This window comes from Oncorhynchus kisutch, linkage group LG4 (genome assembly GCF_002021735.2).
Source record: "Oncorhynchus kisutch isolate 150728-3 linkage group LG4, Okis_V2, whole genome shotgun sequence".
Taxonomy (NCBI): domain Eukaryota; kingdom Metazoa; phylum Chordata; class Actinopteri; order Salmoniformes; family Salmonidae; genus Oncorhynchus; species Oncorhynchus kisutch.
The window spans coordinates 11,728,685-11,749,222 of NC_034177.2; the positions used below are offsets into that span (position 1 = coordinate 11,728,685).

The following is a 20,538-nucleotide window of genomic DNA, read 5'->3' on the forward strand; positions in this document are numbered from 1 at the left end:
ACGATAGCAATAGGAATTTATATAGCAGTTTTTTGTGCAGTTTATTTTTTGTAAGAACATTTTTGGTATAAATATTTATAAAATTACTGGAAATATGAGGTAAAATTTGTTTTGGAGTGTAATGTCCCTTAAATGTCCAGATTTATTTATATTCAAATTGTTTTACAATTCTATTTTCTTTTTTGCCTCAGTTAGTTTTTTCTTCAATTGCTAAAGTCTCTATCCCTGTTATTTGCTATTGCTTGCCCTTCTTGTACAAGATTCTTAAATGACAGTTGGACCGAGAGAGGCTGCATATCCTGGATAACTCTAGAAAATAAACACTAATGTTCTTTGTAATGTTCTTGTAATGTCTGAGCACTGAGCAGGCAACTGCGGGAGCTTGTTATAACAGCACTCATCATTTGTTCACAATGCACCTGAAAGGAGGGGTGTTTCATCATTCTGTGATAACTGACTTTAGGGACTTCTGAGCCATCATAACGATATACAAATTTGAGTCCAAAAGTAAAAGTTTATTCAGTGAATGTCAAGTTATTGTAACTGCCAGATGTCCGTGTCACTGGAGGTTTAATACCAGATGCATGCAGCTCAAAGTGAAAGGCATCTTCAAGAAAAGGCCAGCTGCATCCTGGCTGAAAGACCAAGAAAACAAATCAGTCATGCACTAAAATTATTAAGACATCTTAGTGGATACATCTTAGTGCATACAACGTCAGTGGATGCACTATGGACTTCACCAATTCAAAGTCAAATATGTTACCAATATTTAACGCTTGTTGTTCATGTAATCAATTGTTTTGCTTCAGGCTATGAAACAGAACAGGATAGAGAAAGGAGGCTCTTTTCCGGTCCATTTGGCTTTATCGAGTTAGATTGCTTCACTTTTTGTTGATCAACAGTCTAAGATTGCAATTAATTTGGGTTCTCAAGGGACTAACAGAAAAGTTTGCCAGCGATTTTGAAACCAAGTACAGTGGGGAGAACAAGTATTTGATACACTGCCGATTTGCAAACTTACAAAGCATGTAGAAGTCTGTCATTTTTATCATAGGTACACTTCAAGTGTGCGAGAGGGAATCTAAAACAAAAATCCAGAAAATCACATTGTATGATTTTTAAGTAATTTGCATTTTATTGCATGACATAAGTATTTGATCACCTACCAACAAGTAAGAATTCCGGCTCTCACAGACCTGTTAGTTTTTCTTTAAGAAGCCCTCCTGTTCTCCACTCATTACCTGTATTAACTGCACCTGTTTGAACTTGTTACCTGTATAAAAAACACCTGTCCACACACTCAATCAAACAGACGCCAACCTCTCCACAATGGCCAAGACCAGAGAGCTGTGTAAGGACATCAGAGATAAAATTGTAGAAATGCACAAGGCTGGGATGGGCTACAGAACAATAGGCAAGCAGCTTGGTGAGAAGGCAACAACTGTTGGCACAATTATTACAAAATGGAAGAAGTTTAAGATGACGGTCAATCACCCTCGGTCTGGGGCTCCATGCAAGATATCACCTTGTGGGGCATCAATGATCATGAGGAAGGTGAGAGATCAGCCCAGAACTAGACGGCAGGACCTGGTCAATGACCTGAAGAGAGCTGGGACCACAGTCTCAAAGAAAACCATTACTAACACACTATGCCGTCATGGATTAAAATCCTGCAGCGCATGCAATGTCCCCCTGCTCAAGCCAGCGCATGTCCAGGCCCGTCTAAAGTTTGCCAATGACCATCTGGATGATCCAGAGGAGGAATGGGAGAAGGTCATGTGGTCTGATGAGACAAAAATAGAGCCTTTTGGTCTAAACTCCACTCGCCATGTTTGGAGGAAGAAGAAGGATGAGTACAACTCCAAGAACACCATCCCAACTGTGAAGCATGGAGGTGGAAACATCATTCTTTGGGGATGCTTTTCTGCAAAGGGGACAGGACGACTGCACCGTATTGAGGGGAGGATGGATGGAGCAATGTATCGCGAGATCCTGGCCAACAACCTCCTTCCCTCAGTAAGAGCATTGAAGATGGGTCGTGACTGGGTCTTCCAGCATGACAATGACCCGAAACACACAGCCAGGGCAACTAAGGAGTGTCCTAACCAGTCTCCAGACCTGAACCCAATAGAACACCTTTGGAGGGGGGCTGAAAGTACCTATTGCCCAGCGACAGCCCTGAAACCTGAAGGATCTGGAGAAGGTCTGTATGGAGGAGTGGGCCAAAATCCCTGCTGCAGTGTGTGCAAGCCTGATCAAGAACTACAGGAAACGTATGATCTCTGTAATTGCAAACAAAGGTTTCTGTACCAAATATTAAGTTCTGCTTTTCTGATGTATCAAATACTTATGTCATGCAATAAAATGCAAATTAATTACTTAAAAATTATACAATGTGATTTTCTGGATTTTTGTTTAGATTCTCTCACAGTTGAAGTGTACCTATGATAACAATTACAGACCTCTACATGCCTTGTAAGTAGGAAAACCTGCAAAATCGGCAGTGTATCAAATACTTGTTCTCCCCACTGTACAGGAATTCAGTTATGCCTTTACGAACACATTGAGGATTTTGCATTTTTTGTCGTTGCTAAAACATGTGTTGTTTTGAAAATTGTAGTGGTTATGAGGTGCAGACAGAAGTGTCCTGACTGAGTTGTCAGAGTTAAATAATTGCACTTCTAATATCTCGTGGTCTACCCAACAGTTGTGTGCGTCTATGGGCTTATAGTTTACGTCCCAAATGGCACCCTATTTCCTATGTAGTGCACTACTTTGGGAATAGTGTGCTATTTGGGCTATATACCTACTTACAGCTTCCCTATTGACTGTCCCAACACCAGAAGCTCAGAGATGTTTCCCTCACGCTCTTCTATAATAATTGCAAATATTCTGTGCTTCAATATTTTTTATTGTTTAGTACTGCAGTGCATTATTACATTCGTCGTCATTCAACATGTTTTCATTGACTGGAATCATTCAAGTGCCAAATTAAATACAATGGAGACAAGGACAGTGAAATAAATATCTCAACGACCATGGTAGGACCGTCTCAGAATGTAATATTGACAAAGCAAATAATATTAAGTGAGATTAATTCAGACATGATGAGAAGAAAATATCTTCATTATGTGAGAACTTTAAGAAAATAATTGTATATTTCTGAATTATTGTGATGAATTATATACATATCATTTCAATAAATTGGTGTATTCAATATTAAATTATGGTTTTCTTAAAAATAAATGTTACATGAAGATAAAAAGAAAATCTTTCATAAAACCAATAAAGGCTGCCAGCATTTTCATATACATACAGTATCAACAACACAAATAAAAATACTATAAACAATTACAATAATATGTTCTTAATGTGACTGCTGTGAATTGAAGGCACTTCCTGGGCAAAACATATATCCCTCTTTCAAAATTTTGAGCCTGAAACACACAGCAAAATTCAAACATTAAACACAATTAAAAAACTACCATAATGTTATTGTCAAAAACACAGTGGTTTATTTTTCAAATGTCATTTTGAATTCCTTACATTGTTAGTTTGAAAAATAGGCCACAGAATCTCTTGTCTAAAATTAGGTTGGAGCTGCCCTTCCGTATTTCCTTAGGGACTAAGGAAGGGCACTTCATGTGTTATTTTCTAATGAGCCGAATGAATCAATCAATGATTCAGCTAATAGGCCCTTTTAGGTCATTCTTTAGTCCCTTCCCTCCAGTGGCAGCAGCGAGACCTCTCTTTATGGTTCCGGCTAGAGCACATTGTCAGAGTAAAAAAGAATAATGACTGGAGAGACTGAAAAACTGTCAATGTGCCAGCCCCCTCAATTTTCCAATCAAATGAATTTCAATTACACTCCAACTAACGTTGTGCTTGTAATAGGCTATTCGCTAAGGCTTCATTCATGTTGGACCATCTAAAGGCCCATAGATGCCATCAACTGACATGGAGTTAGTTCTAAATGAGCCTGAACACAAATAGGCCCAGAAATCATAATCTCTGCTGTCGTGAGCCTCATCAGGTGGAGGTAATAGACAGGTGTAACAAAGGGTTATCAACTTAACACTGATGACGGTATCCAAAATTAGCAGGATCAAGACAATCAGGTACTTCCTGTTTCATTGTCTGACCAAGCGGTGAGCATCTAACATCGTGTGACCCCACAACTTCTTAACACACTTGGTTGCACTTCCAAACGGTCTTCGTTTTGCTCACATTCTTAAGCTGGTGCAAGGCTTGCTGACATTTAAAGGTTTTACTTTCTACATACAGGAGAATGCTCATTGCCCGTACAGTGCAATCCACATTTTGCTACGTTACCGCCTATTTTAAAATTGATTAAATTATTTTTTTCATCAATCTACACATAATACCCCATAATGACAAAGAAAAAAACGTTTTATTTAAACATTTTTGCAAATGTATAATAAAAACGACTGAAATATTACATTTACATAAGTATTCAGACCCTTTACTGAAGCATCTTTGGCAGCGACTACAGCCTTGAGTCTTCTTAGGTAGGACGCTATAAGCTTGGCACAACTGTATTTGGGTAGTTTCTCCCATTCTTCTCTGCAGATCCTCTCAAGCTCTGTCAGGTTGGGTGGGGAGGGTCGCTGCACAGCTTTTCTCAGGTCTCTCCAGAGATGTTTGATGATCGGGTTCAAGTCAGGGCTCTGGCTGGGCCACTCAAGGACATTCAGAGACTTGTGCCGAAGCCACTCCTGTGTTGTCTTAGCTGTGTACTTAGGGTTGTTGTCCTGTTGGAAGGTGAACCTTCACCTCTGTCTGAGTTCTTGAGTGCTCTGGAGCAGGTTTTCATCAAGGATCTATTTGTAATTTCTTCTGTTCATCTTTCCCTCGATCCTGACTAGTCTCCCAGTCCCTGCCAGTGAAAACCACCCCCACAGCATGATGCTGCCACCACCATGCTCACTGTAGCATTGGTGCCAGGTTTCCTCCAGACATGACGCTTGGCATTCAGGCCAAAGAGTTCAATCTTGGTTTCATCAAACCAGAGAATCTTGTTTCGCATGATCTGATAGTCCTTTAGTTGCCTTTTGGCAAACTCTAAGCGGGCAGTCATGTGCCTTTTACTGAGGAGTGGCTTCCGTCTGGCCACTCTACCATAAAGGCCCGATTGGTGGGTGGAGTGCTGCAGAGATGGTTGGCCAGCTCTAGGAATAGTGTTGTTGGTTCCAAACTTCTTCCATTTAAGAATGATGGAGGCCACTGTGTTCTTGGGGGACCTTCTAATCTGCAGAAATATTATGGTCTCGGAGCTCTACGGACAATTCCTTCGTCATCATACCTTGGTTTTTGCTCTGACACGCACTGTCAACTGTGGGAACTAGACAGGTTTGTGCCTTTCCAAATTATGTCCCATCAATTTAATTTACCACAAGTGGACTCCAATCAAGGTGTATAAACATCTCAAGGATGATCAATGGAAACAGGATGCACCAGAGCTCAATTTCGAGTCTTATAGCAAAGGGTTTGAATACTTAGGTAAATAAGGTTTTTGTTTTTTATTTTTAATACATTTGCAAACATTTCTCAAAAAAACTGTTTTTGCTTTGTCATTATGAGGTATTATGTGTAGATTAATGATGATTTAAAAAAATCTACTTTAGAATAAGGCTGTAACGTAACAAAATGTGGAAAAAGTCAAGGGGTCTGAATACTTTCCAAATGCACTGTATGTAGGCCCTAACTTACCGCTGACATGTAACTTTCTCATGACATTCGACTTATTTCAGCTAGTCAAATACTTGTTCTCATCTTTTAGATTTCCAAAAGAATGAGCTAGACTGTAAATAATCATGCGTAAATGTATTTTGATGACCGTTTGTTAAGGTGCTGTATATTACATTAGGATCTTGTCTTTGATGGAATAGAGTTGGAACGAAACAAAAGAGCCTCGTAACATTATATTTCAGAACATGTAGGACAGAAACTGTGGGGACACATGGATCTGATTATGTGAACATGAGTTATTTTCAAATCCTTTCAGATTACTTACAGATGTCACAGACACAAATTAGAATAGCGTTGACCCACCAACAACATAATTCTCTCTTCCTGTGATTGGTATCACACATAATCAAGATGGCTGGGTTGAAAACACAGCTATAATCTGGTGGAGCTGTACAGCATGTGTACAATACATAGTTACTAGGGAAATATTACAGGATTGCCACTTGTCAATCTTTACAGTTAATTATTCACAATAGAAATAAAATAGTGTAAATCATTTCTCTGTAGCTTTACCTCTAGAGCAAGGAGTCATACAATGTTAGGCCAAGTGTACTAATCAACATAAAGCTTGATTATACATATGAGCCCCTTTGACAGTTTAACCCCTTGAAATAATTCATACTCACATGCAATGTCTACGATTGTGAGCAAAGTGGACTCATCGCTAGCCGTGTTAGCAATCTTGCACATCTTTTGTAGTCTGTAAAATGATAAAGAAAATAGTTCATCGCTATTTGTTTCTTGTTCCCATTTACTAACTGTCTTTCTATACTAAATATGAGCACGTCATGAATTACTTTCAAACACTTGACAGGTACAGACAGATACAGTGGAGGGACAGGAAAGGATAGTAGAAGTGTGTATCAGGGTCAGACCCACAGCATATGCAGTAGAAGTGTGTATCAGAACCAGAGCATATGCAGTAGAAGTGTGTATCAGAACCAGAGCATATGCAATAGAAGTGTGTATCAGAACCAGAGCATATGCAGTAGAAGTGTGTATCAGAACCACAGCCTATGCAGTAGAAGTGTGTATCAAAACCACAGCATATGCAGTAGAAGTGTGTATCAAAACCACAGCATATGCAGTAGAAGTGTGTATCAGAACCACAGCCTATGCAGTAGAAGTGTGTATCAAAACCACAGCATATGCAGTAGAAGTGTGTATCAGAACCACAGCATATGCAGTAGAAGTGTGTATCAGAACCACAGCATATGCAGTAGAAATGTGTGCCAACGGCATCAGCATTAATCACTATATCAGCCCAGGCCACAATACTTTTATATTTATTTGAATATAATACCATTTAAATGTTCTTCTGTATGTTAATTCAGCTGTTCTGAAGTGTGTAAATATTGTACTGTAGATGTGTTGAGTGCTACATTTGTATTATAATTTTACTCCATTGAGCTTCTGTTTTCATTTTTTTTAATGACATTTTTTTGTTCTATTCTTATTTTTGTTGTGAACCAGCAAGTAAGCATTTCATTGTGTTGTGTACACAGTGTATTGTCTTGCCCAGGACCCACATGTGCCTGAGTACCACCCTGGAGGCCAGGAGAACAGGGGATGGAGTACAACCCTAGAGGCCAGGGGAACAGGGGACTGAGTACAACCCTAGAGGCCAGGGGAACAGGGGACTGAGTACAACCCTAGAGGCCAGGGGAACAGGGGCATGAACCACCCTAGAGGCAAAGGGAACAGGGGACTGAGTACCACCCTAGAGGCCAGGGGAATAGGGGCATGAACCACCCTAGAGGCCAGGGGAACAGGGGACTGAGTACAACCCTAGAGGCAAAGGGAACAGGGGACTGAGTACAACCCTAGAGGCCAGGGGAACAGGGGACTGAGTACCATCCTAGAGGCCAGGGGAATAGGGGCATGAACCACCCTAGAGGCCTGGGGAACAGGGGACTGAGTACCATCCTAGAGGCCAGGGGAACAGGGGACTGAGTACCACCCTAGAGGCCTGGGGAACAGGGGAATGAGTACCAACCTAGAGGTCTGGGGAACAGGGGACTGAGTACCAACCTAGAGGCAAAGTGAACAGGGGACTGAGTACCATCCTAGAGGCCAGGGGAACAGGGGACTGAGTACAACCCTAGAGGCCAGGGGAACAGGGGACTGAGTACAACCCTAGAGGCCAGAGGAACAGGGGCCTGAGTACCATCCTGGAGGCCAGGGGAACAAGGGACTGAGTACCACCCTGGGGGCCAGGGGAACAAGGGACTGAGTACCACCCTGGAGGCCAGGGGAACAAGGGACTGATTACCACCCTGGAGGCCAGGGGAACAAGGGACTGAGTACCACCCTGGAGGCCAGGGGAACAAGGGACTGAGTACCTCCCTGGAGGCCAGAGGAACAGGGGCCTGAGTACCATCCTGGAGACCAGGGGAACAAGGGACTGAGTACCACCCTGGAGGCCAAGGGAACAAGGGACTGAGTACCGCCCTGGAGGCCAGGGGAGCAGGGAGGCCTGATATAAAGAGTACACTAAACTGAGTTTCAGTAGTGTACAAGGCTGTTGTGGTTGTGTTTCTCTTTATTGACAACACAAAAAAGAAGACTGAGAAAGTCCATGCTCTAATTCACTGGTCCACAATGGAGGCAGGGCTGCTGCTTAGACACCTCAGTTCAGGCAGCCATCTGAGAAACTGACATACTGTCTGGGGACATACTGAGGCCATTCCCTACCTACTGTAGGATGTCATCGGTCCCTTTTCCAATAAAAACTACAACGACAACACGATTGTTCATTACATCTGCTAAACTAAAGTTTACGTAATTTAATGGCACATGATGTATTCCACTGACTTGTTACAGGGATTTGATTCAAGAGTCCACTTATTGCTTCCATTCAAAGACAAGCGACTCTATTGTGAAGTTGAATGAAAAAAACTGTGGATATGAGGTCATCAAAGAGAGTTTGACTAATGTTAGAGCAAGACACCGTATTACACCACCTACGCATTCAATTAATTCATAATGAGTATTTGGGTTCTAGCATAAACAGATCTGGGACCAGTATAGAATAAAGTTTCCAAAGGCAAATGGCCTTGATGAATGTCTGCTTTCTGTCTGTGGTCATTAATTTACTTAGAGTAAGACCTGTGGCAAAGAAAGTCGTTGTGGGCAAAATGTTGGCAGTAAATAAATTTTCCCACAGCATAATATTGGCAGTGGAAGGAACATCATTGCCATCATGTAGTCAGGGACCACAGTTGTAAATTTGTGGTTAGCTAATGAATAAAGTGGTGTAAATGACTATCAGAAACCAAGATTACTGATCACAAATATAGATGAACACAGTATTATGACATTAAAAATGTATACATACATGCTGGTCTTGAACAATCCCTTGTGTTGTGATAGAGTCTATGAAAATGTGTTCTACATTCTGATGAGAACTTGACTGGTCCTGCTTAAAAGAAAAGCTCTTATCAGGAAACTGAAAACAAATGTTAATGTGTTCCATTTCCTTTCCTTCTTTTGAACATCTCCATAACAGAACTGAAGTGGATCCCATTTGACATTAGCAACAACGTCAAAAGAGCAACAATATTTTCGGACATGGGTGCAAAACATGATCTTGCTGTCAAGATACTCTTTACTAAGGCAGTGCTCCAAACAAGGCAGAGCTCCAACCAAGGCAGAACTTCAACCAAGGCAGAGCTCCAACCAAGGCAGAGCTCCAACCAAGGCAGAACTCCAACCAAGGCAGAGCTCCAACCAAGGCAGAGCTCCAACCAAGGCAGAACTCCAACCAAGGCAGAGCTCCAACCAAGGCAGAGCTCCAAACAAGGCAGAACTCCAACCAAGGCAGAGCTCCAACCAAGGCAGAGCTCCAACCAAGGCAGAGATCCAACTATGCATATGACTAACTATGCAAATGACACTCTATTACCAAAGACATTGAAATGTATATTTATAGATTTTGTGGTATGCCAATTTGTTGTTTAATGACTTAGCTATGACTTATTGATAATGCACTGTCCATATAGTTAGGCTGTTCATATATTTCACTTCGGTTTTATATTGTATGACATCGTACTGAATACAGTGAGGGAAAGAAGTATTTGATCCCCTGCTGATTTTGTACGTTTGCCCACTGACAAAGAAATGATCAGTCTATAATTTTAATGGTAGGTTTATTTAACAGTGAGGGACAGAATAACAACAACAAAAAATCCAGAAAAACGCATGTCAAAAATGTTATACATTTATTTGCATTTTAATGAGGGAAATAAGTATTTGACCCCCTCTCAATCAGAAAGATTTCTGGCTCCCAGGTGTCTTTTATACAGGTAACGAGCTGAGATTAGGAACACACTCTTAAAGGGAGTGCTCCTAATCTCAGTTTGTTACCTGTATAAAAGACACCTGTCCACAGAAGCAATCAATCAATCAGATTCCAAACTCTCCACCATGGCCAAGACCAAAGAGCTCTCCAAGAAGGTCAGGGACAAGATTGTAGACCTACACAAGGCTGGAATGGGCTACAAGACCATCGCCAAGCAGCTTGGTGGGAAGGTGACAACAGTTGGTGTGATTATTCGCAAATGGAAGAAACACATAAGAACTGTCAATCTCCCTCGGCTTGGGGCTCCATGAAAGATCTCACCTCGTGGAGTTGCAATGATCATGAGAACGGTGAGGAATCAGCCCAGAACTACACAGGAGGATCTTATCAATGATCTCAAGGCAGCTGGGACCATAGTCACCAAGAAAACAATTGGTAACACACTATGCCGTGAAGGACTGAAATCCTGCAGTGCCCGCAAGGTCCCCCTGCTCAAGAAAGCACATATACATGCCCGTCTGAAGTTTGCCAATGAACATCGGAATGATTCAGAGGACAACTGGGTGAAAGTGTTGTGGTCAGATCAGACCAAAATGGAGCTCTTTAGCACCAACTCAACTCGCCGTGTTTGGAGGAGGAGGAATGCTGCCTATGACCCCAAGAACACCATCCCCACCGTCAAACATGGAGGTGGAAACATTATGCTTTGGGGGTGTTTTTCTGCAAAGGGGACAGGACAACTTCACAGCATCAAAGGGACGATGGACGGGGCCATGTACCATCAAATCTTGGGTGAGAACCTCCTTCCCTCAGCCAGGGCATTGAAAATGGGTTGTGGATGGGTATTCCAGCATGACAATGACCCAAAACACTCGGCCAAGGCAACAAAGGAGTGGCTCAAGAAGAAGCACATTAAGGTCGTGGAGTGGCCTAGCCTGTCTCCAGACCTTAATCCCATAGAAAATCTGTGGAGGGAGCTGAAGGTTCGAGTTGCCAAACGTCAGCCTCAAAATCTTAATGACTTGGAGAAGATCTGCAAAGAGGAGTGGGACAATATCCCTCCTGAGATGTGTGCAAACCTGGTGGCCAACTACAAGAAATGTCTGACCTCTGTGATTGCCAACAAGGGTTTTGCCACCATGTGTTTTTCTGGATTTTTTTGTTGTTATTCTGTCTCTCACTGTTCAAATAAACCTACCATTAAAATTAGACTGATAATTTCTTTGTCAGTGGGCAAACATACAAAATCAGCAGGGGATCAAATATTTTTTTCCCTCACTGTATATATCACGATATAAATATACACAGAGTATATAAAACATTAAGAACACCTGCTCTTTCCGTGACATAGACTGACCAGCTGAAATCAGGTGAAAGCTATGATCCCTTATTGATGTCACTTGTTAAATCCACTTCAATCAGTGTAGATGAATGGGAAGAGACAGGTTAAAGAAGGATTTTTAAGCCTTGAGACATTGATTGTGTGTGTGTGCCATTCAGAGGGTGAATGGGCAAAACAACATTTTAAGTAGGTTTGATCCGCGGATGGGTTTTTCACACTCAGCAGTTTCCAATGTGTATCAAGAATGGTCCACCCTCCAAAGTACATCCAGCCAACTTGACACAACTGTGGGAAGCATTGGACTCAACATGGACCAGCATCCCTGTGGAATGCTTTCGACACCTTGTAGAGTCCATGACCTGATGAATTAAGGCTGCTCTGAGGGCAAAAGGGGGAAGGGGTGCAACTCAATATTAGGAAGGTGTTGTTAATGTTTTGCACACTCAGTGTATATAAATGTTCAAATAAACCTAAACCTAGCTACTATCAGACTCATTAATCATTGTTCTACTGGTCCATACTAATACATGATATGACATCACAAAAGGACTCAGACTTGGACAATAGGTACAGTAGATGAATGATATTTACCCATTGTTTCTTGAAGAATATAACTTAGAAATGCTTTCATGAACTTAGTTAAACTGTCACACTACATGAGAACCAGAAATATCTTTGTAAACAAAGTAAATGTAACTCTATATAGCCTCAAAACATGGTTCAAACTATGTTGTTATGATGGATGGTCAGTTCTTGCATCCATAGCTCGGTCTATGGATTTGACAGTGGTTACATTTCTCCAGCCCCATTCCTCAGCTTTTTTAGCAAAACAGTGGAGGGGATCCACTTTGTTATTGTTTTAATTAGCTGATTGCCTCTTTAATGATCACACCTAAGTACTTCTGGGCCTTTAGTGAGCTTCTGGATAACAGATTTTCACACCAATTACTGAAGTCTGTTCAGAGGTCCTGCTACAAATAATCAGCTTAACCTTACGTTGCCTTCAACTTTACCCCGCCTGTTTCTGCCAGAGTAATGTGCTCACCTTCTCTCCCCTACTACCCTCATAAATGTATTTAATGGCAACTTTCTCCAGCACAACTTTGAGGTCCATCCCAGGCAATGACATAGTTTTAGGGATTTGGTTCTCGTCTAGGAATAACTTTGAACTGTCACACCATGGCTGAACTTTGGAAAGTTGAATAAAATGCTCCTTGATTAGAAATTAAAGAGGCGGGAATCAGCTCACAGAGCAGAGTCTTCATCTGACAAATTAAATAGTATTTTTTATTTTTTTTAGCTGATATAATGTGTGCAGGGCTGTATGTATCAACTGTCTCAGAGTAGAAGTGCTGATTTAGGATCATTTTTGCCTCTTAAATCACAACGAATAAGATGACATGGACAGAGGCGACCTGATCCTAGATCCGCACTCCTACTCGGAGATGCTTGATACACATGGTCCCAGATGTAAGGTGAGATTGATCCCGAAACAAATGTTGATTAAATACTCTTTGATAGCATTTGTCTTACCTGTGAAATGCTTTATGAACTTGTCTTTCAGGTTTATATCTCTTGGGACATTATCTACAAAAAAAGGAAAAAGAGAAGTTACCAATCAATCTTACCATTAAAAATGAAATCCTTAATGGTGAAATGGCCACGCCCACGATATTTCAACAACAAAGAAGTTACCTCAACAACAATCACAATGTTTTTCTCTCTGACATCATGGCACGTGCGATAGAACTCCTCCATTTCATCAACAAAACAAAAACAATAACAAAGGCGCTGGGGCGAACATTGGCACTGTTTCCCCTTTACGGAATTCAGCTTCAAGATAACCCGTTGGAAATAGATGAATGTGTGTAAATGTTACAAAGTTACCTAGAGCATGTAGATACCAACAAACACCCGCCTCACCTGTGCCAATGCAGTAAAGAAAATGCTATCAGAGAATTTGCCTAAACATGTTTTTTTCTTGGAACAGAGCTGATGGGAGGAAACAACTATGAGTCCTTAAGTATGTGATAAATGTTTTTTATATCAAAACTCACAGATTGTCTCACAACCGAGGACACGCTAACAGGTTTATAGGCTCCATGTACACATTCTGTATCTCCGCCAGAGGCTTGTAGGCTCCTTGTACACATTCTGTATCTCAGCCAAGCCCATCCACTCTCCAAACATGCAAAGCACACAGGTGTCAGACGCGGCTTTCAGGCAAACGGCATAAGGAGATTATTTCCCAGCATTTATAATACTTATCAATGTCATGAGAATAAATCCGTGCCGCTAGCTGTGGTGCTTATTTTACCAGAACGGACCGAGGAATGAGCAGTACTCTCTGATGCAGAAATTGCAAAAGATGATCAGTTCAATTACAAACCACTAGACTAGAGTAAGCCAAGGCAATGTGTTTGATGTTCAGACATACCACTGGGCATTAAGGAAAACAACGACCCATCACTCCAGTATAAAGAGATGAACAGGCTATGGGTCTTATCTAAAGGGAATAAGGGTTCTGAAACCTTAACCTGGCTCCAGACTAGATCAGACGTGAGTTATGTAAGTGTGAAAACGGCAGGTAAATGCTAACACTAGCAGGCTGGATTACCCCAAATCCAGAAATATTGTTTTGGCTGCTGGAGTCTGTACATCGGTCATGAGACCAGTGGTGGTAGTGGAGGGTAAACGCAAGTAAACACAGTTTACCCATCTTTTTTTGGGAAGAGGCCCAACAGTTTACCCACCTTTTGTGTAGAAATGCATTGAAAGAATAGGAAGTGTTACTTTTTTACCGCAACCGACAATCACAATTTACCCACCTATTGTTTACCAATACATAACTGATGACTATCCACTGATATAAGGGAATAACACTGTTTTGACGGAGGCACCAAAGGGACTGACTAATGCAACATACAGTTTGTTTGGAGTGTTTTCCAGTTTGTTAGCATGATCACTGTGAAGAAGAAGACTTCAGATATACAGTACCCCATGATCCTGACGATAAATCAACTGGCCCTGCTCACGATAAATGTGGAATATTTCTGTCAGTCTATTTCTTTGAGTGTCACTCTTCTGCTTCTGTTTATCAGGTAGGGACAGGTACATAGAACAATATGGTAATACACATCACTCTTTTCTTTAAGAAAAGAGAGATACCTATAGTTTATGCTTTGGCAAAGATAATGGAAACTGTGTACAGGAGCTATTTCTCTTTTTTTCTGTGACTGTGGGTCTTAAGGAATGGTGCATGCACTGCTTACTAATGTGCAGCATTTTGACTTCCTCAAAAGGTACATTCCGTCTGACCAGCGACCTGTATGGTTCTCTGCCTCTTACACAGTGGGTCTGAAACACTGCCTGGACAACATTGGAGGGAGGTCAATACAAATAAAGCCTCTGACTAAACCTTGACCCAACGTTTGACCGAAATGTCGGAACATCTTTAAAACCAATATGTTGGATGGTAATATGGACAGTCTGAGGGAATGTGTACCATTGCACAGATGAGTATTAAGGAAGGACTAGTATGGGTCAGTTTCAGTCAGTACATATGCTATTATGGAATGACTAAGGCACAGTAACGCCATACTCACTTTGACTTGACAATGACTTCAAGGAGCCATAGATATCAAAGCCATAGATAACATTTCTTTCAGAAGCAATAATTCATGCTTTTGCCAGTCATGGAATTGGACAAGATTACTACATTTACTAATGTAACAAAAAGATATTAGCGTTCAAAGTTCTCGAGGTTCCAAAATCCAACAGCAATAGTATGGATTATATTGTTCCACTTGAGCATAAAAACGTTTATATTAGTAAGGTCTTTTGATCTCACAGGTGAAATGAAGTCAGTGAATGTGGTAGCTTCAAGTTCCTTGGTGTCCACATCAACAACAAACTAGAATGGTCCAAACACATTAAGACAGTCGTGAAGAGGGCACGACAAAGCCTATTCCCCCTCAGGAAACTACAAAGATTTGGCATGGGTCCTGAGATCCTCAAAAGGTTCTACAGCTGCAACGTCAAGAGCACTGGTTGCATCACTGCCTGTTACGGCAATTGCTTGGCCTCTGACTGCAAGGCACTACAGAGTAGAGGTCGACCGATGAATCGGAATGCCCGATTAATTAGGGCCAATTTCAAGTTTTCATAACAGTTGGGAATCGGTATTTTTGGGCGCCGATTTGCCGATTTTAAAAAATTTATTTTATTTTACATTTTTTGTTGTTGTTGTTTTTATACCTTTATTTAACTAGGCAAGTCAGTTAAGAACACATTCTTATTTTCAATGACGGCCTAGGAATGGTGGGTTAACTGCCTTGTTCAGGGGCAGAACGACAGATTTTCACCTTGTCAGCTCGGGGGATCCAATCTTGCAACCTTACAGTTAACTAGTCCAACGCAATAACCACCTGCCTCTCTCTCGTTGCACTCCACAAGGAGACTGCCTCTTACGCGAATGCAGTAAGCCAAGGTAAGTTGCTAGCTAGCATTAAACTTATCTTATAAAAAACTATCAATCATAATCACTAGTTAACTACACATGGTTGATGATATTACTAGATATTATCTAGCGTGCATATAATCTGACTGAGCGGTGGTAGGCAGAAGCAGGCGCGTAAACATTCATTCAAACAGCACTTTCGTGCGTTTTGCCAGCAGCTCTTCATTGTGCGTCAAGCATTGCGCTGTTAATGACTTCAAGCCTATCAACTCCCGAGATGAGGCTGGTGTAACCGAAGTGAAATGGCTAGCTAGTTAGCGCGCGCTAATAGCATTTCAAACGTCCCTTGCTCTGAGCCTTCTAGTAGTTGTCCCCCTTGCTCTGCACGCTGCTTCGATGGTGGCTGTTGTCGTTGTGTTGCTGGTTCGAGCCCAGGGAGAAGCGAGGAGAGGGACGGAAGCTATACTGTTACACTGGCAATACTAAAGTGCCTATAAGAACATCCAATAGTCAAAGGTTAATGAAATACAAATGGTGTAGAGGGAAATAGTCCTATAATTCCTATAATAACTACAACCTAAAACGTCTTACCTGGGAATATTGAAGACTCATGTTAAAAGGAACCACCAGCTTTCATATGTCCTCATGTTCTGAGCAAGGAACTGAAACGTTAGCTTTCTTACATAGCACATATTGCACTTTTACATTCTTCTCCAACACTTTGTTTTTGCATTATTTAAACCAAATTGAACATGTTTCATTATTTACTTGAGGCTAAATTGATTTTATTGATGTATTATATTAAGTTAAAATAAGTGTTCATTCAGTATTGTTGTAATTGTCATTATTACAAAAAAAAAAAATCGGTATCGGTGTCGAAACATCATAATCGATCGACCTCTACTACAGAGGGTAGTGCAAACGGCCCAGTAGATCACTGGGGCAAAGCTGCCTGCCATCCAGGACCTCTACACCAGGCGGTGTCAGAGGAAGGCCCTAAAAATGGTCAAGGACCCCAGCCTCCCCAGTCATAGACTGTTCTCTCTACTACCACATGGCGAGCGGTACCGGAGTGCCAAGTCTAGGACAAAAAGGCTTCTCAAGAGTTTTTAGCCACAAGCCATAAGACTCCTGAACAGGTAACCAAATGGTTACCCGGACTATTTGCATTGTGTGCCCCCAACCTCCCAACCCCTCTTTTATGCTGCTGCTACTCTCTGTTTATCATATATGCATAGTCACTTTAACTATACATTCATGTATATACTACCTCAATTGGCCCGACTAACCAGTGCTCCCGCATATTGGCTAACCGGGCTATCTGCAATGTGTCCCACCCACCACCCGCCAACCCCTCTTTACGGTACTGCTACCCTGTTTATCATATATGCATAGTCACTTTAACTATACATTCATGTACATACAACCTCAATAAGCCCGACTAACCGGTGTCTGTATGTAGCCTCGCTACTGTATGTAGCCTCGCTACTGTTATTTTTCACTGTCTTTTTACTGTTGTTTAATTTCTTTACTTACCTATTGTTCACCAAATACCTTTTTTGCACTATTGTTTAGAGCCTGTAAGTAAGCATTTCACTATAGGCGCACTTGACAAATAAACTTTGATTTGATTTGGTAGAAATGGCTACGTGTTCATGGCTGACTAAACTGTGTGCCACGTGAGTGTCCTGGGTCCCACGTCACCTGTGATGCATTCCTATGACGCTCGCCATTGGCTGGTCAAGGCGCTAGAGGAGGCTGATCATTCAGCAACGTATCCTGAATTGAATGAATCATTCACAAGTTTAGTATGTTAATGATGCCCCGCCCCCTTGGCATCTTAGTTGGTGATGGTCAGCCATTGATCATATTTTCACGAAGCAATGATACCTCACTAGTCACGTGAGAGGGTTGATTGTGGATTTTTCAGGGTGCCAATGGTGCACTGGAATTGGAATATAGATCCCCACTTTACACACTATCACGCCAGTGATTGAAATAGAGTTCATTACCCCAATTGTTGCTGATATTATCTCACCCCCAAACAGTGAAGCGTACTTGCATCGATTGCATTTATACTCAGATTTCTTTTGTTCTGTTTATAACATAGTAATAATTTATAGCTTTTTTAACTAACATCTTGGCAGCTCTCACCTCCTGAAATCACAAAGTGTGACATTTCGTACATGGAACTGGACATGGAAGCATGCACAAAAGGCTATAGTAGTAAAGATATTGATACAGACCAACGGCAGCTGTCAAGCCCTGGTCAAGCCCTAGTAAAATAGGGATTACAGTTTCATCATGGCCTAAAAATAAATCTCATCAGCTTACCTATGGGTTTGCTGTTATCCAGCCTAGGAACATATAAAGGCTTTTCTCCAGAGGAGAACTTCATGTCTTGGGCTGCGGGGAAGAGGCCACTGTTATAGCGACTGGAAACTGAAGGCTTGTCCCCCTGTTGGCTGTCTCCGTTAACCTGTAAGACATGGTCCAGCAGGATCCTTCTCTCTTTCTGCCTCACCTCCTTGCTGTCCATGCACTGGCCCGAGCTGATCAGCAGAAGGAATAAACTGGACAGTATGTGGCATTTCCTCACTGCCTGCATGGCTATTCTAGCTGGGCAAACACAAATCAAGTTAGACACAGTGCTGGAAAGAAACAAATGATGTCTGTGCAAAGTGACTTTCTATCACCCCCAAAAAAATGGGTATCAAATGAATGGGATGGAAACACTGTGAAGTAGCTTATTAAATGAAGCACACAAGTGAACAAACAATCTAATTGACACGAAACAGGGTAACAAATGCAACTCTGTGTAAGATATTTTTACTTACAATGATCAAATTTAGAGGGAATGAAAATGTTGCCAACAAAACAATTGGCAATGCCTCACAATATGTTTAACATACCACTATACAAAGCTACAGCAATGCTGATATATTTATCTAATATAACACAGCAATAAAACAAGGTGGCTTGACTTCATTTCAATCCAAGCAGGTATGAGAACATTTGCTTTGATGGATAGTAACTTTCAAGTGTTGATGACAGTAGGCTACGTTTTATCTCTACAAAGCAGATGACAATAACATGGACATAGACATATCATCTAAAAATGTACTTGGAAAAAAACTACAACTTACTTTAATGTATTAAAGGAGGCTTATGTCCTAAAAAGTGGACGCGAGTTGTCTGTGTCAAATCTCTATAGACGTTGTCGATTGTTTTGCTTTTTGGGAGAAGATTCCGTTGTCTGCAACAAGTCTTCTGAGTCTTGAAATCATGCGTCCCGTTTTATACGTTCAGCGAGCTTCTTGAAGGTAATACAATCGATTTCGAGTGGGTGGTAGGCAACTGTTGACATCTTTGTTTTAATTTCTTCCACTGCTATTCGCTCCGTTTGGCATGTGCCCCTCCTTGCAACCTCAACCATCCGTTACGTCTAAAACCATCACTGAATGTGGGATAAGAATACCACTTTGCTCCTTATACCTCTTTAGGAAAAACAATGTTCCAATGTCGAATTTGGATAAGCGAGAGTAATGCTGAGGTTTCCATTTGGGGAAAGGTAGGTTATCCAATGCGCGCAACTGAATGTGAACTAAGTTGCCAAAGTTGCGAGGCCTGTTGAAGGCAGAGGTGTTTCTCAGTGGCCTATGGGCTAGAAACTGACCTGTGTCCGCTAATTGCAGTGCGGATGTTTTTGTACATGGATGTCCAAGTCTTGTGACCGCCTAAGCCCGGCAGAGAATGCGCTTTCAATAACAGCCCTCGGACTGTTTCCAGCACTTGAGTGAGTTCAAAATCGAATATATTTTCCGGTATGGATTGTTTATCACATACAATTAGATGGTTTGGTTGTCACTCTAGGACAATTGTAGTTCAAATAGACAAGAGACAGTTTTGATACAGGCAAGTAGGCTAGCCTAGACTATAGGCTGTGTGTTGTTCTTATGAGTTATAGCATATGCCTACACATGTCAGGAGACAGCTCAAACCTTTATTGAAAGATGTTTTGTACACGTGCGTGTCATGACGTGCAGTTATCAGTGCTTCATTTGTAAATCGGGAGGTAATGGAACAAAAGGTGAGCGCGAGAATGGGGTGACCTGGGAGTTCTAAGCTACCTGAACGCAAGAGAAAGAAAATCCCCTTTATAATAACGCATTGCATGCATATCATCACATTTGCGTAGTGGCATAGAGCAGTAGACAAGAGGCACTTATAGAAGGTGCACACATGGGGAACATATTTAGTAGCCTAGGGTCCGGGAAATGTTTGGCTTTTTATAAACGCATTTCATGCAATGCATAGCCTTAGACCAAGTGGCGCAGCGGTCTAAGGCACTGCATCTAAATGCAAGAGGCGTCACTACAGTCCCTGGTTCGAATCCAGGCTGTATCACATCCGACCGTGATTGGGAGTCCCATAGGGCGACGCACAATTGCCCCAGCGCAGTTCAGGTTTGACCGGGATAGGCCGTTATTCTAAATAAGATTTTGTTCTTAACTCACTTGCTTAGTAAAATAAAAATACATGTTTTTTTTACATAACAGGAGACTTTGGAAGAATATTTTTAATACCGCACAAATGATCGAAATGGCAGGCTACTCTGACACTGACAAACTGAGAATCTGAGATCAATAAAAACGACCTTGCCTTGAA

General features: G+C 41.5%; 1 long non-coding RNA gene across 1 annotated transcript; it reads right to left on the reverse strand.

Annotated features, from left to right (window-relative positions):
• Positions 1-2,899: 2,899 nt before the first annotated feature.
• On the reverse strand, positions 2,900-19,773 carry LOC116373953 (uncharacterized). The gene is made up of 6 exons (XR_004209644.1): positions 19,017-19,773; positions 18,205-18,489; positions 12,945-12,998; positions 9,107-9,187; positions 6,396-6,469; positions 2,900-3,437 (listed from the first exon to the last, which is right to left on the reverse strand). It is a non-coding gene; the product is annotated as an uncharacterized LOC116373953 (long non-coding RNA).
• Between the last annotated feature and the right edge of the window lie 765 nt (positions 19,774-20,538).